Source organism: Staurois parvus, unplaced genomic scaffold, assembly GCF_062004578.1.
Source record: "Staurois parvus isolate SC_StPar_1 unplaced genomic scaffold, SC_StPar_1.0 ptg000154l, whole genome shotgun sequence".
In the NCBI taxonomy this organism is placed as follows: Eukaryota; Metazoa; Chordata; class Amphibia; order Anura; family Ranidae; genus Staurois; species Staurois parvus.
Window position 1 is genome coordinate 18,712,980 of NW_028317950.1, and position 24,029 is coordinate 18,737,008.

The 24,029-nt window shown below is 43.4% G+C and overlaps 1 pseudogene; it reads right to left on the reverse strand.

The window, feature by feature from the left end:
- Window positions 1-712: 712 nt before the first annotated feature.
- On the reverse strand, window positions 713-974 carry LOC149463578 (immediate early response 3-interacting protein 1 pseudogene; annotated as a pseudogene).
- Window positions 975-24,029: the final 23,055 nt, after the last annotated feature.

A 24,029-nucleotide genomic window follows, 5' to 3' on the forward strand; every position in this document is an offset into this window, starting at 1 on the left:
CATTTACAAAATATATAGTTCGGGTCAATGTCATAGAAAGGAGCAGGTCACAGCTGATGTATGAAAGTTCGTTCCTGCCTCCTGCAGCCAAAACAACAGCTTTTGTGCTGTGGCATTACTCTGCACCAGTGGCGACATGGCACAAAAAAGGGGTGTGGCTTGGAGGAGAAAGGGTGGGGCTTACACACGATGCCACGTTATTTCTGCTCAGGAATCTCACTATATTAAGACATTTTGTTTGCTTTTCTGCAACAGCAAGATTATCATGTACTGAAAGTCTGGGTGGAAGGGCCTCTGTTTTATAAGATGTACAATTGATAGTATAGGCAGGTGTAGAGGTGATACAGGTAAGGTGTGGTGCATTTCATCGGTTTATTCAATGTACTGAAGACTTGGGGATGTTAACATGTAAGCTTGGATCCACATTGTGGTAGAAAATCTCATGTAAACACTCTACGATATAAAGAAACAGTCCTTGTATCAATGTGTCCTTTGGGTAAAACGTAGTTTCTGTGGAATCTGCGAGTGTGTGAGGTGGGGGTGTAGAAAAAATCTCCTTGTGTTCATAAAAAGTCCGCTCCTCATACTGGGAGATAATCTGCATTAGGGCTTTGTCAGTTCAGCGTCTTCTCTTCATACACAGTGAACGATCTTCATCAGTTGGTCTTCTGGTCATGTTCTTCACTCATTTTATTTGTTGCTCAGCATACATCTAGCCGAACAACAGAAGTAGCACGATCGATATTGAGTTCTCCATTATTAGTGGAACTCTACTGTCCGCACTGACCGCACAAGGTTCATCAGCTGCGACTTGATTTCCGGCTCCTCACCAAATCCACCAATCCCCTGGTCTGCTCCCCAGCCAATCTTGCTCAGGAACCTCTCCTCATATAGTACGGCGATGGCATTGACAAAGAGCAGGGCGGCCTGCAGCAGGGAGTACAGAGTGAACGCCATCTACCCGGAGTCCGCTGACGTGGTGCGTCCTGCCGTTCTAACCACGTGGGCACGCCCCTGGAGGTATGCAGCGCGGCGATCACTGGTGCGCTGTGTCCCTGGAACACAGCGGATCACCGATCAACGAAAAGAGCCAAAGACTCCGTCAAGTAATCAGCTGTGTCCAATCACAGCTAATCGCATGTAAATAAGGAAATGCCAGTTATCAGCATTTCTCTCCTCTTGAGCTGCCACACTGACAGCTCGTAAGGAGAGGAGAGCCAGTAATCGGCATTACTCAGAGGGGTCATGTACACTGATCATCAGTGCACTGATGATCAGTGTGCCCTGATGATCAGTGTAGCCCCAGCAGTGCCACCTGTCAGTGCCAAATCAATGCCACAAATCAGTACCTACCAGTGCACATCAATGCCACATATCAGTGCCCATCTGAGCTGCCTTTCAGTTCCACCTGTCAGTGCCACCTATAAATGCTAGTCAGTGCCGCCTATCAGTGTTGTCAATCAGTGTGCATCAGTTCCCGTTAGTGCTGCCTATCAGTGCCGTGCCGCCTAACAGTGCCACCTAACAGTGCCAATCAGTGCCATATATGAGTGCTGCCTTTCAGTGCCCATCAGTGATGCCTGTCAAAGCCCATCAGTGCAGCCTATCAGTGCCCATCACTGCAGTCTCATTAGCGCATATCAGTGAAGGAGAAAAATCACTTATTTACACAATTGTATAACAAAAACTAAGCAAAAGAAAGCTCTATCTGTCTAAAAAAAAAATCATAAAAATGTCATATGGGTATAGTACTGCATGACCGCGCAATTGTCATTCAAAGTGTGACAGCGCTGAAAGCTGGAAATTGGCCTGGGCAGGAAGGGGGTATAAGTGCCCTGTAGGCTAGTGGTTAAACTTCATGTATGTGTAAAGGCAGGTGTCCCGATACTTTTGGCAAAAGAGTGTATGTTGAATGGCCTCTTGCTATACTGTGTGTTTTATTATGTATGTTTGTGTATAATGTGCTTTAAATGATTTATTAGTATTTTGTATATGTGCATGCATTTCGTTATGTTGTATTTGCATTGCATTATGTTATACTGCCTGTACTGCTTTCATTACTCTGCATATGTGTTCTCTTGTGTGTAGGAGGAGAACGCAGTTCCGGCACCTCCAGCACCGCAAGTATATAATGGCAAGGAGTGCTAAGGTGTGCTGGAGGGTCTATTGATGCTGGCATCTAGGGGATCTATTGTCGCTGGGGGATCTATTATTGTTGGGGGGCACATTTGTTGCTTGGAGGTCAACAGTTGCTTGGAGGGATCTACAGCTGAGGGGGTCTATAGTTGCTAGCTGCTGGGGGTTTTATTTTTGCTGGCTGCTGTGAGATCTATGGTTGCTGGAAGGGGGGTCTATAGTTGCTGGGGGCTATATTGTCGCAGGGGATCAATTGTTGCTGGAGGGATCTATATTTTTGTGCTGATTTATTGTTGCAGGGGATCTGTTATTCTGTCCAGATCTATTGTTGATGACTGCAGGGATCCATTTTACTGCTGTTCTTATTATAATTAATACATTCCATACAAATTATTTCGTACCACAAAATTAGTCCTGTATTCTCTAAAAGGGGTGGTACTGGGAGGTGGGGGTGGGGGAGAAACCATGGGACAGTGCTCGGAGGTGGGTAGGGGATGAAGACAAGGGGTTACTCAGATGTTGTGAGTACCTGCACCTATTCTCTGAGAAAAAAAGCCCTGGTGTCCCCACGTGTCATGTGTAGGGCAGCCCATTTATTTTATTGCTTCAACTTAAAAAACAGCGCTGTTTTTTAAGTTGAAGAAATTTTGTGGTTTTATACCTATGTACAGCGGCATTTCACGTAAAGAGTGTGTTGGGAAGGTGGTCCTGGACACTGTGGTTCTTTTTTTCTTGTATTCATTTATTTTATTGGGCTCCCCTATACATTAGAAATGCAGAAATTAAGTCCCTGACCCTTTCCAAAACTATGCTGCAATGAAACACATGGTGCAGCCAAAACCATGCATTTTGGTGCACGCATTAGAAATAAGCCCCATTGTCAGTGTCTGCGGGAGAAAAATAAGTTTGTTAATTGACTAGAGTAAAATAAGCCCCATCACTGGTGTCCGTGTGAGCAAAAACAAGTCCCATTGTTGAGATCAGTGGGAATTAAATAAGCTCCATTGTTGGTATCAGTAAAAGTCCAATTCTTGGTGTCAGGGGGTATTAAATAAACTCATCATTGACAGTGGGAGTAAAAATAAGCCCATCGGTGGTGTCTTTGGGAGTAGATAAGTGCCACATTGTTAGTGTGTGGGAGAAAATAAGTCCCCTCGCTGATGGCAGTAAAATAAGCCCCATCAGAAGTGTCAGTGTGAGCAAAAATAAGTCCCATTGTTGATACCAGTGGGAATTAATCAAGCCCCGTTATTGGTATTAGTGGAAATCCCATCTCTAGTATCAGTGGGAGGGAAATAAACCCATTGTTGGCAGTCCTGCATGAACAACATGCTCAATTTGGGTCCAGACAGGCACATATGGTAGTTGTTGGTAGATCTTAAAGGGATTGTACAATCAGATTATTCTTCCATCGCCAGTTGTAGTCTACGTACAGCATGTGTGGCCATTTCATAGCTGAGCTAATCTTAACTAGGGGGGAAAATCCCAGGTACAACTATTTGTTCTCTTTTACTGCTCTCCATCAGCTGTGCCTAACAGTGTATAGTGGAGGGGATATGGGCACAGCCCTGTAATTAGTTAGAGTGTCCTTTTATTCCTATTGCTTCCTCTGCCATCACAAGAAAAATCAACCGAAAACTGGGTCATACCCAAGGATTTTATTATCTTATTCCAAAATTATTTCCAGCTCTTTCTACCAAATAGGGTTCCTCCTTAAAAACTACCCAGCATGTTACTGTTAATATGCACTGTTTGTCATTTTCTTCAATAAATCTGCTTAGCTGAATGCGGTTGTGGCATATTAGGAAGTAATATTTACCTTTCGGGCACAGTGTGACACCCAGGCATGTGGATCTTCCAGCTGGCTGAGAAATAAAATATTGTTCAGTTGTTGCAAGGGGAAAAAATAATCATACATCAAAAATGAAGGCAAAAAAAAGATCATTCTATGAAAGCAGAGGAAAAGAAAAGGGTTTTTATGTTACCTATAGTTACCAATAGGCCCCTGTTCGCACTATTGTAGTGTGACATCAGGCGCCATGCATATGTGAGTTTGGTACACATAGGGCAGCCAGTCCATTTCAATGGGATATCCGAAACATGACAAATGCAGTAAAAAAGGTCATGCAACTTTTTTTTGAGCTTCGAAATTCACACTTTTTTTTTGCTGTGCAAAACCATGCTTCTTGCTTGACACAATTGGGATTCTATTGGCAATGAATGGCACCATAAGCGTGACACATGTTCAAAATTCTGCGCTTTTGTGTGCGTTCTACACTAGGGTTAGCTTTCTCTGTTTCTACACTACACTACAAACAAGCTGATTGGTTGATACCTCCTTTTTTACATCATAAATGGTGTGGTTGCCAGTACTAGGCAAAAAAAAATTAATAGGCAAAAAAAAAATAGGCAGTAATAGGCAAAAAAAAATTAATCCGACCAAGAAAAATAAATCAGAAACCTACTTAAAGTAGTTGTAAAGGCTGAAGGTTTGTTACTTTCATGCACACAGCCCCCCCAGTACTTACCTGAGCCCAGGGCCGATGCAAGGATTTTTGTCTACTCAGGTGAAGGTGCTTTTTGTCACCTTGTAGCACTTCCACATTGAAAGCCGACAGTCGGCTTCACAAAAGTACAAACACTCCCGGCCGGTACCGCAGCACACGTCACATGGTAACACACACGTCTATGGTTAAATATCTGAATCCTCAGCAAGTGGCTGGGGATTCAGATTTTAGCCCACCCCATCAAGCAGCTGCCCAATGCTGGTGCCAACCCTGCCTGAGCCTGATCTTGATCCACCGCTGTGCACTGGAGCCTCGGCTCTCCCTGATCTATCTCTCCTCATTGGCTGAGACACAGCAGCGGGAGCCATTGGCACCCACTGCAGTTAATCACACTCAGTGAGGAGCGTGCGGTGGGCGGGGTTGAGCTGCGCTCTGTGTGCCTTATAGGTACACAAAGCGGGGCTGAGGAGCGAGCACGCACAAGTGTCCCCAGCTTGCTCTGACAGCAATCAGCAGGGGGGAAGGGCCAGAAGCGCCAGTGGGGAACCCGAGAAGAGGAGGATTGGGGCTGTTCTCTGCAAAACCATTGCACAGAGCAGGTAAGTATGACATGTTTGCTTGTTTTTTTCTATTTTATGAAAAACCTGAGCCCTTAATATCACTTTAAAAAAAAAAATTGCCCACCACTTTAAAAGACTGCCATGAGATATAGACAGGGGATACTAATCCTGAAGTCTCCTTCTTAAAATTTTACTTGCCTGGCAGTCATGCTGGCTTACTTGGTTTAATACTTTGAATCACCAATACTGCAAGCTACCACTTGGTAATGGATTGTATCAATTTACTTGAAATAATTTGGATGTCCTAGCTCCCGTACTTTCTGCATAATTCTCCCACTTGGATACCCCTGAGGGTCTTCATGAAAGTGAATACCATATTTACAAATCTAATTTGGTAGAACAATCCCCTCAAATCAAACTAGAACTGTTACAGTATTCTAAAAATGCAGGTGGCCTAGCAGCCCCCAACCCATGGATTTATTTTCTCTCAGTGCAGCTGCAGCATTTAGTTGGGTGGGATTCAGAGACATCCCCCAGTACTTATTCCCTTTTGATTTTATGTATCTTTCAGGGCCAACACCCATTGCATACCCCAGAAATGCCAATGCATGGTGGTGTGCACGCCACCATGCCTACCCTCTCACTCATTTGCAAGATTTTGATTATGGTTAAGAAATTGCTGGGGGTCGCCTCATTCACCAAATATACCCCAATAAGGCACAAGTACCTATTTCCAGAAATCTCCAAACTTCAAAGTTTTCAGAGGTGGGACAGGGCTAGTCTACATACTTTAGATAAACTCTTAGAATGACAGCAGAATTTCCTCTTAACCCTAGATGGTTCTATTGATTTCTCCAGCTGAGACATGCCATACAGGCCCAGCCAAATCTAGACTCTGTCTCCTTTTCCTCCTCTACTAAGGGGCTAATCTCGGCCTTATACTTAAAGTAGGTGCATTCACTATATCTGCTCTCCCACAGTACACACTACATGGAAATGCAATTATTTTAGCAAATAGAAACTGCTAAATACCTTTTGTCTTGTGACTTCAGCTGAGCACTGACTTCTGTCTGGACAGTGCTGATTGGCCCTGTGCTGATCACATGCACTCTCCTAAGAAACAAAAAACCCTCTCTAGCAATACACACCAAACTGAGCATGTGCAGAAGGGCCAGGGGTTCAGTCTGTCTTATCAGGAGATAAGATGTGGACATTTGAACAAGAGGAGGGGCAGAGAAGAAAGGTTCAAACAGCCTTTTTACACAGTGCAGAGGATTAACCCCTTAGGTTCCACAGTGAGTATAACAAGCATGCTTTACTGCATATACAGACTGATTTTACTGTTGTGGGTTTAGTAACACTTTAAGCCCCGTACACACGATGAGAATATTGGGCGAATGATCGTCTGTTTTTTTTGCAAGCTAGTCTCATATCGAAAGTGGAGAGGTTACTAAAGTAGTGAAAAATCTTGTATGACAGAATAAAAATTTGGAAGTGATTTAATGTATTTGTATTGTATTTTTGGACGAAAACTGTACTGATTAAACAAAAATCGTACGATCTAGTATTGTACGAGAAAAATTTTGTAATTTTCCAATTTCAGACAATTGCTTTGAGACTTAAGTGTTGTTAGATAAATGACATAGTTAGTCTTGCTGAAAAAAGTCAAAGGTCCATGCAGTACAGCTATTAAAAAAAAAAAGAAGTTAGAGTCCTATACCCACAGTTGATCCAGAGGAAGGCAAAAATAAAACAGCAAAGCATGATCGAATTTGCTCCTGCAGGGGAAAAAATTCCTTCCTAATCCCACGAGAGGAAATCGGATATTCCCTGGATCAACGTTACCTATAAATGTTAGTATCCAGTTATTTTCTGTGTATCCAAGAAAGAATCCAGGACTTTTTTAAAGCAATCCACTGAGCTGGCCAGAACCAACTCTTGAGGGAGTCTATTCCACATTTTCGCAGCTCTCACTGTGAAGAAACCTTTCCGTGTTTGGAGATTACATTTCTTTTCCTCCAGACGTAAAGAGTGCCCCCTTGTCCTCTGTGATGACCAGAGAACATCAGCAGGTAAATTCCTGCAGAAATTCCCAATGCTATCTAGTGCTCAATGGAAGAAAGACTTACATCCCATTTCAGGGGACATCTGGGAAGATGTCTTGCAATCCTATCCAATTCCAATAATCCAATTGGTCTGTCTGTCCCTGTCAGGGCTCCCGGTAAGACCAGAGATGCGTGAACTGACACAGGGAAACGCAGGCTCAAGTATGGTGTAACAATATAATTTATTAAGGGTTATACACAAATATAACGCACAATATAACAAACCTCCAACTGATAACGGAATGTACACAGATAAGAGCAGTCAGGGCTGGCGAGGTGGAGTGGTCAGGCGGACCGGGTCAGGTATCATCTAGCAGACAAGACACAAAGGAGTAGGCAGAGCGTAGTCAGACGGGCCGGGTCAGGAACAATCAGGCAGACAAGGTACCAAAGGAGCAGGCTGGAGAGTGGTCAGGAATAGCCAAGGTCAGGACAGGCGGAGTTCATTCAGGGTCAGGATCAAGCAGAATCAGGAATCAGGCAGGAAGCAGACAGGATGCAGGTACAGGGGCTCATGGGAAACATACACCAAGGCATTGACTGCAGGTCTGGCCATTCCTTAAATACATTTCCTGCAATCAGCCTCAGGTGATGGCTGACTGCAGGAGTGAGCTTCTGGTTGCTGAGAGCACCCTCTGGCCAGCCCTGGTACTGCAGCCCACAAGGCAGGTGAGTCCCAACACCATTGGCAAGTCCATTCCTGACAGTCCCCCTCACATAGACTTATGCAGATCTTTATCCGCCACATAGTCTATAGGGCCCCTGAGTTCTTAACTGCTATTGGGGTAAGGAGTGACCCATCCTGTGCTAGATGTGGACACCCGTGATCTCTTATCCATCTCATGTGGTGTTGCCTCAAGCTGCAGAGGGATTGGTCTAAAGTGGTTAATATGCTTAATGGATTACTAGGGATCAACCTCCCATATGCCTTCTGGGCTGTGTTGATTCACCATTATTGGATGCTACTATGCTGATAACTGTCTCTTGAGCCTTATTTGTGGCCCACAGACAGGTTGCCCTTAAGTGGACCTCACCCCACCTGCCCACTTTATCGGAATGGATATCAGATCTGAACAAATGTATATCATTTCAAAAACACACCTATTTTCTCAGAAACTCAATGTGAAAGTTTAATGTCATATGATCGCAATGGATCAAGTATATAGCCTAGTACACATGATTAGAAAATCATATGAAAAATACCGCTTTTGAAGCAATTGTATGATAATCTGATCGTTAGTACTCAGGTTTTGTCTGAAATTATATGAAGGGACGAGCAAGAAAATCTCTCATACGATACCAGATCATACAATTTTAGTTTAATCAGCACAGTCTTCATCCGAAAATACAATACAAATACATTACATCACTTCCATAGCTTCTTTCTGTCGTACAAGAATTTTCGTATCTTTAGTAACCTCTTCACTTTCGATCTGAGACTAGCAGGCAAAAAATAAAAATCGGACGATCGTTCGTCCAATATCATGTGTATGGAGTTACGTGCCCTATATTAGGAAAGGCTTCCGGTTGCCAGCGTGTATAAACTTGTTCTCCTAACTTGTCCACATGGCGATGCTGTTTTTGATTTAAGTAATGAATAGCTAATGTACTTCCTATTGGATATGATTGCTTCTTGGTTGTATTTCTGTATTTCCTAGCTCTTGCCCTGCATGACGATTTTTTTTTTATTTTTCAGTGATGTTTGACTCTTTATTGAACAAAAAAGTTTTTTGCTCATAAGTAAAATCTGATTTAAAAAAAAACAAAAAACTGTAGACAGTGAACTGAAATGTATTGAAGCCAGAGGGTAAGCATAACAGCCAGGTAACCTGTATTTTATTTTATGACTAGTGTAGAAGAGATGTGCTAGTTAAGACCCCTACACCTCGATATACCCTTACACATACCAATAAAGAAGACCAAAACACAGTTGGAGTAAAATGGCCATCACAGCCTTTTATTACCAATTCAACTTCAACTAGAAAAGCTACAATTTCTGGGAAAATTGTGTGAAGTGTTCTTGCCTCCACCAGTAGTCTACAACTGGAGTGGGCGGAGTAACTGGGTGGAGTGGCTTGTCACTCTGCTCACACACCTGGGTTCCTATGGCAACTCACTGTACAGCAAGGGCAGAGAAGAGCGGTTAAAAACAAACTGCTCCAACTTGCTCACTTCACTGGCAGTTGCCATCTTCAAACAGTTGTAGTTTAAAAATTGTAAATTCTACGCCAAACAGCTTTATATTGTGAGAATCACAAGACCCAGACCTACATTTTGATGCATAGTATGTCTCTGAAATATTAAAAATGAAGGCACAGTCGCAGTTTAGAAATTGCCCTTCAAATTTGAGGTGGCTAGAGTGGAGTTTCAATGAATGTCAATGGGCGGCGTGAGTTGCAAACAAATGGTCATATTGTGAAAACTATCACGACTATGGCTTAGCCGTGGACATTTTTAGTGGCAGCAGGGATAGCTCAACGTTTTGATATAAGATTTGTGTAGGTGGGCTTGAAAATGAGGGAGTGATGGCAGTTTAGAAATCATATCCTGATTTTTCAGCTCACACTCTAGCTTTTGTCAGCTCCCACTCTAGTTTTGAACATTGCGCCATTCATTCCTATGGGACCAATTTTACCACAAAAACGCCGATTATTTCGTGAACCATTCAGTGAAACGTTCCACAAAGTAATAGCACACCAATCGGGAACAATCTGCATGTTTTGGTATATTACGGTCTATGTAGTGTAAAAACTGTGGGAGGAGTTAGGGTGGTAAACTTGGCTATAATAATAAGAATATATATGTGAGATAACAGTAAGTGGTCTTGCCATGCAAGAACACTTAATAACACAAAAATATTCCTTAAAACAGAAACATAGAGGAGAAGTCGTTGGTCTTCGAAGTCACCAAACAAAAAAAGATATCGCCTGCAGAACCTTAACCATAATATTAATACTAGGCCTCGAGCCGCAACGCACCACCTCAGAGACAAAACACATCCTCTGCAGTGCAGTTAAAGCTCGGTTAACCGGAATGTAACCGAGCCAGGGGCGGACTGACAACTCATGGGGCCCCCCGGGCAATAGGGGATCATGGGGCCCCTGTGTCCTTGCCCAAACTCAAAAAAGCCTATGAAAAAGGTACCAGGGGCATCTCATGGGGCCCCCTACTGATCCCGTGCCCTCGGGCAGTGCCCGAGTTTCCAAATGGTCAGTCCGCCCCTGACCCGGGCACACCATACCACCGATGGGTCCCAACCATTTGCTTTAGCTTAAAAGTATGTTCCACCTCCAAAGACCAACAACCGCCCCCAGAGCCAGAGCAAACCGGGAACTGAAAAAACCCCCCAAGGGAGGTAGGAAGCTTGCTCCACCGCTGCCACTCCTGCACTGGATTGTCCGACCCCCCCACCACTCCCCAAGGTGTCGAAGACCCCACCCAGAACACCCATCACCAATCAGGTAACCTACCCTTTTCACTACCTCCCACCTTTACTTAACCCTTTCCTGTCATTCTTACCCCCTCTTCACCTAGTCATGTCTGTCCTCCGCTATTTTCTCTTTCGTTTTTCACTACGGGCACCGCTGGAGGTTAGCAATAGCAGCCTCATTTTCTTACATGCAAATATTGTTACTTCTTTTTTGGGCATATACTGGGGAACCACTTGCTGCTTTCTTTTGGGTCTTATGGTGAGGAGGTCACCTGTAGTAGTGAAACTGGATACTCTGATGACTAAATTTCAGTGACACCTGTAAAATAAGGGAGGGGGAATCTCTTCAGCACAAATGGGGCAAATCTCTTCATCCGTCCAGTGGGGACACAGGCAGAAATAATACAATGACAGAGGTTCCAACCCTTTCCCACTCCATTTGCAATTGAAAAAAAAATTAGCTAGGGAAAAACAGTTACATTTTGCTGTTCCTATGCCATCTTTTTCATGGTTCTCTCATTTTTAAAACAATTATTTCATAAATAGCACAAGGATCTGCATCAGTCAGTCATAACATTATGATGACCAACCTAATACTGAATAGGGCCCCCTTTTTCTGCTAAAACGGGTCCCTCAAAATTGACTCATAACCATTAGTTTCTTGTCTTCCCCCCAGCCCAGACCCCACCCCCCATTGACTTCTCTATCATGTCCAACAACGCCACCATCAAACCCGCCCCGCAGGCCAGAGTACTTGGTGTCATTCTGGACTCCAACCTATCCTTCCAGCCCCAAGTCCAATCTTTAAGAAGCTCATGCAGACTCCACCTCCGCAACATCGCCAAAATACGCACGTTCCTAACCCCAGAAACCGCTAAACAGCTCATCCACTCCCTCATCATATCACGACTCGATTACTGCAACTCCCTCCTTACTGGCCTGCCTCGTCGCTGGCTATCCCCGCTTCAGTCGATCCTGAATACGGCTGCCAGACTCATTCACCTTTCCAACTGCTCCATCTCCGCCACCCCCCTCTGCCCATCCCTCCACTGGCTTCCGATTGCGCAACGGATCAAATTCAAAATCCTAACGCTGACGTACAAAGCCGTCCACCATACTGCCCCGAACTACATCACTGACCTAATATCCAAGTACCACCCAACACGCACACTCCGCTTCTCACAAGACCTCCTTCTCTCTAGTTCCCTGGTCTCCTCCTCCCATGCCCGCCTCCAGGACTTCTGCAGGGTGTCACCCATCCTCTGGAACTTCCTGCCCCAACCCATCAGATTATCACCTACTCTCCTCTCCTTTAGGCGCACCCTGAAAACCCATCTCTTCAGGGAAGCCTACCCCAACCCCTGCTAACTTGCCAACCTCCTCCACTCTTCCTACCACTCCATCCCCCACAGTTATCTTCTCCTGTACCACTATCCCCTCCCTCCTAGATTGTAAGCTCGAAAGAGCAGGGCCCTCGATCCCCTCATGTTTTGCATTGTATTGTTATTGTTCTGTCACATGTTCTGTCCCCCTTTGTAATGTACAGCACTGAGCGAACTATTGGCGCTTTATAAATACTGTATAATAATAATTATAGTTTCCTAAATAAAGTAAACTTTGTTCACCTTGATGCCCCCCCAACACCACACACAAACACACAGCAAGGGTTAATTACCTGCGCTCTGGGCATATGTCCCCGAACACATAGGGTTGTAAACACAAGTACCTCTTGGTTCAGTAACCAGCCCCATCCAGCCACAACATATTTCAGCCTGCCATAGATTTTGACAGGCTGCAGTCAGGTGCACAACGGATCAGGATTTTCTAGCTAACATGGCAAGTGTGCTGAGCAGCCCAATGCATGGACATGCCAATTTGCAATTCAGTTCACACCAGCATGCTATGTTGCGGCACACGATCAGCTTCTATGAATGAAACATGATCTATGAATGGAGGATGGGCAGATGATTGAAAGGTCTGCCCCCTCCATACATACAGTCAGGTCCATAAATATTGGGACATCGACACAATTCTAACATTTTTGGCTCTATACACCACCACAATGGATTTGAAATGAAACAAACAAGATGCGCTTTAACTGCAGACTGTCAGCTTTAATTTTAGGGTATTTACATTCAAATCAGGTGAACGGTGTAGGAATTACAACAGTTTGCATATGTGCCTTCCACTTCTTAAGGGACCAAAAGTAATGGGACAATTGGCTTCTCAGCTGTTCCATGGCCAGGTGTGTGTTATTCCCTCATTATCCCAATTACAATGAGCAGATAAAAGGTCCAGAGTTCATTTCAAGTGTACTACTTGCATTTGGAATCTGTTGCTGTCAACTCTCAAGATGAGATCCAAAGAGCTGTCACTGTCAGTGAAGCAAGCCATCATTAGGCTGAAAAAAACAAAACAAACCCATCAGAGAGATAGCAAAAACATTAGGCGTGGCCAAAACAACTGTTTGGAACATTCTTAAAAAGATGGAATGCACCGGTGAGCTCAGCAACACCAAAAGACTCGGAAGACCACGGAAAACAACTGTGGTGGATGACCGAAGAATTCTTTCCCTGGTGAAGAAAACACCCTTCACAACAGTTGGCCAGATCAAGAACACTCTCCAGGAGGTAGGTGTATGTGTGTCAAAGTCAACAATCAAGAGAAGACTTCACCAGAGTGAATACAGAGGGTTCACCACAAGATGTAAACCATTGGTGAGCCTCAAAAACAGGAAGGCCAGATTAGAGTTTGCCAAATGACATCTAATAAAGCCTTCACAGTTCTGGAACAACATCCTATGGACAGATGAGACCAAGATCAACTTGTACCAGAGTGATGGGAAGAGAAGAGTATGGAGAAGGAAAGGAACTGCTCATGATCCTAAGCATACCACCTCATCAGTGAAGCATGGTGGTGGTAGTGTCATGGCGTGGGCATGTATGGCTGCCAATGGAACTGGTTCTCTTGTATTTATTGATGATGTGACTGCGGACGAAAGCAGCAGGATGAATTCTGAAGTGTTTCGGGCAATATTATCTGCTCACATTCAGCCAAATGCTTCACAACTCATTGGACGCCGCTTCACAGTGCAGATGGACAATGACCCAAAACATACTGCAAAAGCAACCAAAGAGTTTTTTAAGGGAAAGAAGTGGAATGTTATGCAATGGCCAAGTCAATCCCCTGACCTGAATCCGATTTGAGCATGCATTTCACTTGCTGAAGACAAAACTGGAGGGAAAATGCCCCAAGAACAAGCAGGAACTGAAGACAGTTGCAGTAGAGGCCTGGCAGAGCATCACCAGGGATGAAACCCGGCATCTGGTGATGTCTATGCGTTCCAAACTTCAGGCTGTAATTGACTGCAAAGGATTTACAACCAAGTATTAAAAAGCGAAAGTTTGATTTATGATTATTATTCTGTCCCATTACTTTTGGTCCCTTAACAAGTGGGAGGCACATATGCAAACTGTTGTAATTCCTACACCGTTCACCTGATTTGGATGTAAATACCCTCAAAGTAAAGCTGACAGTCTGCAGTTAAAGCACATCTTGTTTGTTTCATTTCAAATTCATTGTGGTGGTATAGAGAGCCAAAAATTTTAGAATTGTGTCGATGTCCCAATATTTATGGACCTGACTGTAGATCATGTTTTATTCGCAAAAACTATAGTATGGCTTCTAAGAACAGAGGAGCTGTGCAGAATGGGAAGGCATAGTCAGGCACTCTTGATGGGTGCCTGTCACTGCCCCTTAGCTCTATTAACTGCCACTGCAATGGAAGATTGTGTGGGTGGGGACATAGAAGAATGAAGATTTCACCTAAACCAGGAGACAGCAGAACAAGGCACTGATGGTAAGTAATGTTCCCTTTATTTACTGCATATTTATTTATATTTATTTTTTTTAACTAAACTCAAGCTCTAACTGATCCATCTGTCCAGTGTTTCAGGACACAAGCACCATGTAACCTTACCAACCACCAGGTACTACTATAAACACGGTTCACACATGAATGAGGGCAACAGTACCTGAAAATAGTAAAAGCAAGGGTAAAATCAAAGCAAAGGGAAGGAGGGGAGATAACAGCTTGATTGAGGATACAAATGAATGTACAAGACCACAGGTTTTGGAACCTATAAAGGAAAAAAATTCACTCCCATTTGCTTGCCTAATTTACATTCAACTTTCAGCTTCCAATCGTATTTTAAAAGAGAAGTATGGGTTTAAAAAAAAAATAATTATACTCATTTAGGTGGATGCAGCATCAATCCAATGCTGCATCTGTCCCCTGCCAGCTTTGAACAGAGAACTAAGTGATCAAACACCGTGATCACTCAGCTCTCTTCTCCGCTCTGAACAGAGAGTTGGGTCAGTCTCCCACTCTCTGCTCTGGGCTGTGGAGGGGGCAAAAGGACCTGGCTCAGGTTCACAGCGGGTCTCAGAGAACCTGAGCTAGATGCTGGTCCAGGGTTCTAGGTGGATCCCGACCATATGGTCGGGATCTTTTCAGAGCTTGCACCAGCTGAAAATGGGCCACAAGAGTGCAGAACTAACTGCACTCCTGCGATCTATAGGAGAAGTATAGCTAAAATAGCTTTGCCTTTACTTCTCATGTAAAGACTGCCTGGACCAAAGCAGTGGGGGATCTTATGGTAATAGGTTTGTCTGTGACTTCTTATCAGTTAACAGGATATGAGACTGGAAGGCAGAGTTGCCAACCGTCAGTAAATTTATGAACAGTTTGTAAACATCAGTGATTTTTTTACAACTCTGTAAATATCAGGGGCTGATAATTTGTCATGTTGTGTTGACTTTTGTAAGTGTAAACCAGTCAAATTACTTTGGTATGGGTATTGTCAGTGTTTCCATATTGTGTTTATACTATGTAAATATTGATTGTCTTAGTTTTTAATGTCATTTTTCAGGTTGTCAGTAAAAAATGTGCTGCGTCAGTAAATTTTCCATATTTTGATAGTAAAAAATGCTGCGGGAGGTTGTCAACACTGCTGGAAGGAGACCACAGGACCCTAAAGATAAGTAGAAAAAGCCAGCAGAGAGATTCTGTACCTTTATTACACTAGTTCAATAAAAGCAGTTAACCATGAGGACAGTAAAAGAAGGAATGGAAGAGATTGGTTGTAGGGATTGACAAGTCCCATGGGGACACTTGGTTAGCCTCATGTCCCCAGTAGCCCCCTATGCTCTCCTTTAAGCCTAATAAATTGATATCCTTTTAGGAGCTCCGGGCTTGCCACATGAGCACTGTCAAAGGATGCATTCAGGCAGATCCACCGATTGGCTGGCTTTGGACCAAACTTCATCTTTTCTAGATACATTACTGTGTATAGGCAGAGCGTACCAAAACAATACCCAAATAGGGCAAATAGGACATTTTATTCTAATAATACACACTAGAGAAAATGGATGCCCCAAAAAATGAATCCTCCAACAATGCAGTGTTCTGTGCCTGGGCATCTGTCACTGAGCTGTACTCGCGGATAGGGTCCTATACATTCAGGGTGAATGCCTAGAGTACTTGATGCCTGGAGTGCTAGAAAGGTACTAAGGTTTAGGGCCATATGCCGTGACCTCAGACTTCTTGCATTCTGGGCATTCAGTACTGGACACATCTAAACATTAGTACCACTCAGTACACTGTCCATTCGCAGCAGCTTTCAGCCTCTCCTAGATGTTTACAGGCTACCGGCTGGACAGTGCACTTGAGCCTCCTGCCTGAACAAAAAAATGCCAGATTCTCAGGCATAGGGGCTAAACACCCAGTGTGCATGAAGCATTAGAAGACATTACACTATGGTTAATTCTGAATCATGTAGAGCAGTGGTCTCCAAACTGTGGCCCCGGGGACGGATGCGGCCCTTTGCTTGCCTTTATTCAGCCCTTGGGACACTATTCCTCCCAGTGACATGAAGCACTATTTCTCCCACTGACACCAACAATGGGGCACCTTTCCTCCCCCTTAATACCAAAGATGGGCCATAATTCCTCCCACTGACACCAAGACAATTTCTACCCCTACTGGGCACATTCTGGCCCCTCTAAAGTCTGAAGGAAAACTGGCCCTTTGTTTAGAAAGTTTGGAGACCCTTGATGTAGAACAAAGCTTAAAATGCATACTAAACCATAAGACACGATCCACGTACTCACAAAACAGTCTCACATTTGAGAATCTCACAGACACAGCCAAACCTAAAAGAACTATTAAAAAAAAGAATATGGACAGAGCACTAAAACCTTTTCTGAAGACCTTCATTAAAATAGCCAGAAATAACCTAGTAGCCAGCAACCGTTGAGGCAATTATTGAAATACAGTGTTTATGGGCTTTTGCAACAACTACAACAGTATTCAGTAGATATACAGTCATGGCCGAAATTGTTGGCACCCTTGATATTTTTCCTGAAAATCAAGTATTTCACACAAAAAAGGTATTGCATTAACACATGTTTTGCTATACACATGTTTATTCCCTTTGTATGTATTGGAACAAATATAAAACAGAGGCAGAAAAGCAAATATGACATAATGTCACACAAAACCCCAAAAATGGGCTGGACAAAAGTATTGGCACCCTTAACTTAATATTTGGTTGCACACCCTTTGGAAAACATAACTGAAATCAGTCGCTTCCTATAACCATCAATAAGCTTCTGACACCTCTCACCCGGAATTTTGGACCACTCTTCCTTTGCAAACAGCTCCAGGTCTCTCTTATTGGAAGGACACCTTTTCCCAACAGCAATTTTAAGATCTCTCCACAGGTGTTCAATGGGATTTAGATCTGGGCTCATTGCTGGCCACTTCAGAACTCTCCAGCGCTTCTTTGCCATCCATTTCTGAGTGCTTTTTGACGTATGTTTGGGGTCATTGTCCTGCTGGAAGACCCAGGATCTTGGACGCAAACCCAGCTTTCTGACACTGGGCCCTACAGTGCGACCCAAAATCCTTTGGTAATCCTCAGATTTCATGATGCCTTGCACACAGTCAAGGCACCCAGTGCCAGAGGCAGCAAAACAACCCCAAAACATCATTGAACCTCCACCATATTTTACCGTAGGTACTGTGTTTTGTTCTTTGTAGGCCTCATTCCGTTTTCGGTAAACAGTAGAATGATGTGCTTTACCGAAAAGCTCTATCTTGGTCTCATCTGTCCACAAGACGTTTTCCCAGAAGGCTTTTGGCTTACTCAAGTACATTTTGGCAAACTGTAGTCTTGCTTTTTTATGTCTCTGTGTCAGCAGTGGGGTCCTCCTGGGTCTCCTGCCATAGCGTTTCATTTCATTTAAATGTCGACGGATAGTTCGCGCTGACACTGATGCTCCCTGAGCCTGCAGGACAGCTTGAATGTCTTTGGAACATGTTTGGGGCTGCTTATCCACCATCCGGACTATTCTGCGTTGCAATCTTTCATCAATTTTCCTCATCCGTCCACGACCAGGGAGATTAGCTACAGTGCCATGGGTTGCAAACTTCTTGATAATGTTGCGCACTGTGGACAAAGGCAAATCTAGTTCTCTGGAGATGGACTTGTAACCTTGAGATTGTTGATATTTTGCCACAATTTTGGTTCTCAGGTCCTCAGACAGTTCTCGTCTCCTCTTTCTGTTGTCCATGCTTAGTGTGGCACAGACAGACACACAATGCAAAGGTTAAGTGAACGTCTCTCCTTTTTATCTGCTTTCAGGTGTGATTTCTATATTGCCCACACCTGTTACTTGCCCCAGGTGAGTTTACAGGAGCATCACATGCTTGTAACATTCTTATTTATCCGCAGTTGTGAAAGGGTGCCAATACTTTTGTCCAGCCCATTTTTGGAGGTTTGTGTGACATTATGTCGAATTTGCTTTCTTTCCTCCCTTTTTTTGTTTTGTCCCAATACACACAAAGGGAATAAACATGTGTATAGCAAAACATGTGTTAATGCAATACGTTTCGTGAGAAATACATGATTTCCTGGAGAAATATCAAGGGTGCCAACAATTTCGGCCATGACTGTATATATTACTCAGCTGGTAGATGGCAGTGTTTATAAGTTTGTAGCTGAATCTATGATAAACTCTGTACATTTTCTCTAAATAATACAATTTCCCATTGCAGTGAAGCAGCAGAAAAACACATGTGGACTGTGCACTGTCTATTCTGTAGAGCTACATACAGTATCTTTAACAGCTTATGGGACCAGTTTCCCAGTCATAGCCTACTACAGCAAATAAGTGCAAGTTACAGCAACAAATAGAAGACTACAACAGGATAAAAGGAAATGGCCAGTAACACAGCTGAAACAAAGCTTTCATTTGCAAATCTGACAAACCAGAACTACCAGTCTTGGAAATCCAGGATGAAAATGCTGCTAATAATGAAGGTACATAGAAATGTATAAATTAGATCAGGCCAGAACACCCTTCAGATGAGTGGATAGAGAAAGATCAGAAAGCTCAGAGCACAATCTCTCTTAGCATAAAAGATGATCAAATCATACTTATATGTAAGCATGAAACTGCTTAAGAAATATGGGAAGGATTACAAAAGGTGCATGAAGGAGATAATCTCAGCAATACACTGTATTTTATTAGAAAGTTATACCAAACCAAGCTGATGAAAGGCCAGGATATGCAGGAATACATAAGGCACACCCTGGGAATGATTGAACGCCTGAGATGTATATGAGAAGAAATAAAAGATTTTCATGTCGTAGCACTATTAGTGATTTGCCAGAAAGTTATGAAACGCTTGTTACAGCACTTAATGCACATCCAGATGATGAACTGAAATTGGAATATGTTAAGGGCAAGTTTATTGGATGAATATAAGTGTAAAAAAGAAAGCATTAATAGTGACAGTGCTTCTATCGCAGAGTTTGCTTTAACCACTTACCGACCACATTATAGCTGAAAGATGGCTACAGCGCAGTTGGCTAGTTCTGGGAGGGTGTCTATTGACATCCTCCCAGAACTCAGCCCCCCCTGCAAGCCCCCAGGGCTTGCATCAGGCCAAGCTTTGCAACCGCTGTGTCCTTCAAACACAGCTGATCATAGATCACGGTAAATGGACAATCACAGCAGTCCTTTACCATGTGATCAGCTGTGTCCAGTCACAGCTGATCAAATTGTAAACAGACTCGCTGGTTATCGGCAGTCTTTTCCTCACACGTTGTCACAGCATGAGGACAGGGAACATTTACACCAATAATCAGGGCACTGATCACTAGTGTCCTGATTATCAGTGCAGCCTATCAGTGCAGACTCTTCAGCGCACATCAGTGAAGAAGAAAAATTACATATTTGCAAAGTTTTATAACAGAAACTAAGAAAAAACTTTTTTAATAATTTTTGTTTTTTTTCTATTTGTTTAGCAAAAAATGAAAAACCCAGTAGTGATTAAATACCACCAAAAGAAAGCTATATCTGTCTTAAACAAATTATAAAAATTTCATTTGGGGTGAAAGTGCCCAGCAAGCAAGTGGTTAAACAAAAATATAGGAATAAAAACAGTAACAGAAACACCTGAATGTTTTGTGTGCAAGAAACAAGACCATTTAAAAGCAGATTGCAGAATCTGGGATGCTAGAATGCAAAACACAAACTAAACTACAAAAAGCCACTTTACCTGTAAAAAAAAAAAAAATACAAACGGCCAAAAGTGTAAAGGAAGAAACTGATTTGTCTTCAGATAATAAATATGTTTTCTATTCCAAAAGTTGCACCTCATCTTTGCAAACATGGTGTGTTGATTCAGGAGCTACAAGTCACATGGCAAATGTCTTTATTCACCTTAATCAGAGTAAAACAGAAAATATAACCACAGCTAATAGGCAAATAATGGAATCAGAAGGAATAGGAGACAGTTTTCTTTACTGTCCAGAGTGTCACCAGAAATATACCTGTGAAAAATGTCCTGTATATCCCTGCTCTTGAAATTAATCTATTGTCCGTGAAGAAGCTCATAAAACAAGGTAATGTAGTGACTGTCCAAGATAATAGTTGTCCCATCACAAAATGGGATATCGTACTTGCAAAGGCTAACATTACAAATGAACTGAGGTGGGTAATACTGCCAAGGTGGTTAATACTACCATCTGTTGTCAGTGTGTGTGTGTGCGGGATGTCCTCTATCTGTGGTCAGGTGGGGGGAAAAAAGTATGTTATTTGTGATCAGTGGGGGATAAAAATGTCCATATCTGTGGTCAGAAGGGAGACAAAAGTCCATATCTGTGGTCAAAGGGGAGAAAAATGTCAATATCTGTGGGCAGAAGGGAGACAAAAGTCCATATCTGTGGTCAGAGGGGAGAAAAATGTCCACTGTCTGGTTGGTGCGGGGGGAATTGGTGTTCACAAGGGGGAAATGTGGGGTGCCTATAAGCGAGGAGCTGGCGGGACATGCGCAGAGGTGCTCAGTGATGGGATAGAGGGACACCAGTGCTCAGTGGGGGGGGGGGGCTGGGGGCATTAACGTTCAGTGGTAGTATAGAGGGCCACTGCTGCTAGTGGAACTGGGTGGCAATGGGGGTACAGGGGGTAGTGAAGTGGACAAGTAGGCAGTGGGGGACAGGATTAGTGGAATAGACAGAGGACAGTGGTGTTCAGTGATGAGACAGGGAGGCTGTGTGGTGGACAGGATGGTAGTAGAGGAACTGGGGGAGTGGGGTGGACAAGTGGGTTGTATGGTGGACAGGAAAACAGAGAAGGGTGGTGGGGTGCATGGGACAGGGGGTGGAGTAGACACGGGGGCAGTTGGGGCACAAGGGGATGCACAGGTGTTCTGTGCAGGTAGTCCCATTTATGTCAATTGGGATGCAGCTGCTGCATCCCAATGATGTAGTATGTCCATGTGAACAATGCCTTAGTGGTAAAAAGGACCTTTTTTTGCTGCGCATTCATATTTTATGAGCTGTGTAACTTGGTGTGTCAGGGATGTGTCCTTTGCCTACATACTAATAATAATATTAATATTAATAAAGTGTCATTTACAGATATTCTCTATACAATATATATTCTATATTTCACTGTAGTGTTTGCTATTCAAGATCCTTGATGTATTACACAGTACACCCTTGTGGTTGAAAAAGGGTGCTACATTGACAATATGACCATGGTTATCATACACTGCAGCCTATCTCAACCTTTTCAATGCAGAGGAACCCTTGACATAACTTTCCGGTCTCAGGGAACCTCTACTAAAATGACTATCTACAATTCATGATACATTAGTGTGATGGTCAGAGGAAAGAATGATCCTTATACTTGTGGACATTGGGAAGAATTACCCCCTTACAGATTGCTAAAAAGACCAATGGCGTCAGTGGGAACTTATCTGAGAGCAGGGGCGGACTGACCATTCGAGCACTCGGGCACTGCCCGAGGGCCCGGGGTCAGTATGGGGCCCCATGACATGCCCTGGTACCTTTCATAGGCTTTTTTGGGTGTGGTTTGCGTGTGGGCGAGGACACAGGGGCCCCATGGTCCCCTATTGCCCGGGGCCCCATGAGTTGTCAGTCCGCCCCTGTCTGAGAGGCAACAATTGCTCATTGCGCAAGGAACCTCTGGCAACCTCTGGAGGAACCAGGGGCGGACTGACCATTTGGAAACTCGGGCACTGCCCGAGGGCCCGGGGTCAGTAGGGAGCCCCATGAGATGCCCCTGGTACCTTTTTCATAGGCCTTTTTGAGTTTGGGCAAGGACACAGGGGCCCCATGATCCCCTATTGCCCAGGGGCCCCATGAGTAGTCAGTCCACCCCTGGGAGGAACCTTAGGGTTCCACGGAACCCTGGTTGAGAAACCCTGATATATTGTATCCTTGCAAAGTTTTCTTCTACTTTGAACAGCTAAATTGGAATGGTGTATTGTATTTCCGTGTAAATGTCACTAGTGATGTGGCATACATAGTGTTTTATATTATTTCAGTGTAACCATTGTTTTCTTAGTAAGGCTTCAGAAACATAAGTAGGTGGCAGTATAGTATTGTGGCTTCACCAGAGTCACTAAGCTCTACACTATTGCTTCGAATGGACTTCACAAACATGGAGCAGATGATAGATAATAATTTAACATTTGCCATGTAAACTGTGTCATATACTGTAAGCTCCAGTGATGTTAGCACGCCAAAGATGGTTGTAAGAGTACAATAGACACAGTGTTACATTGCTGTTCTCCACATTTCCAAAGCCTCACACCCATAATTGCAGAAATGTACCTACAACATAAAGCCATTTTCCTCTAGCCCAGCCTTTTTCAACCAGGGTGCCCAGGCATTGTGGGGTGCCTTGAGGTTTCTTCAGGGGTGCCTTGGCAAAATTTGTAAAAATTGTCCAAAACTTGTATACAAGCCAGCTGGTGGAACAAGCCTGCCTTTTAGTTACACAAAGCCACAGGTTTTCATTGTTCACCATTACGACCTTCTAAGCTGTCTGAGTCCTGACAACCAATGACATTATCAGCTGATAAGGAGGATGTCAGCTGCCTGCACAGCATCCTAGTTTACCCCTCCCCTGCCCGTCTCCATCAGTGCTGGGGTCACATTAGCTCAGTGATGGCGAAAAACTGAGGGAGAAGAGAAACAATGGAATACTAGTCAGTACCAGTGAGCAGAAGTGTATTTACTTTGGAAGAATAAATCACCTCTAATGTTGGGTGTCCTACATGTGTGGATGTTGCTGCGTTATATAAAACTATTAGAATAGTTTTCACATTTTAGAATGGGGATCCCTTTTAAAACTACGGACAGTCTTGAGGCACCCCATTTTAGAATGGGGTGCCTCAGGAGTGTCCATAATTTTAAAGGGTACCTTGGAACTGTCCATAGTTTTAAAGGGTGCCTTGACTGCCAAAAGGTTGAGAAACACTGCTCTAGCCTTTTGCATGGTAATACATTCTGTGAGATTATATTTTGGATAGCTTGTTTGAACAGATATATTTCCCTTTGTCAGATGTCTCTAGTATAAACTGGAGGGTTTCGCATAATGCTATGACAGATCCCTTCCTTACACTAGCAACTGATGGATTTTGACCATATGTTTTTATTCAGTGTCTTTCATTATTTTTTATTGAAATATATATATATTAGCAGATTTTATATTTAATTGAATAAAGTATATTTTTTAATAGTTGTGCCTCAAAAATCCCATCTTTCACAATGCGCTACTAAAAATGTACAATGCAGGGGCGTGGCACTTTACAATCTATTTAGGATTATTCTGTGAATTAACAACCTCCACATTTATGAGCACTGAATGCCAAAATGTTGCTGAGGCTCTTATTATGGCTCATTCCAGG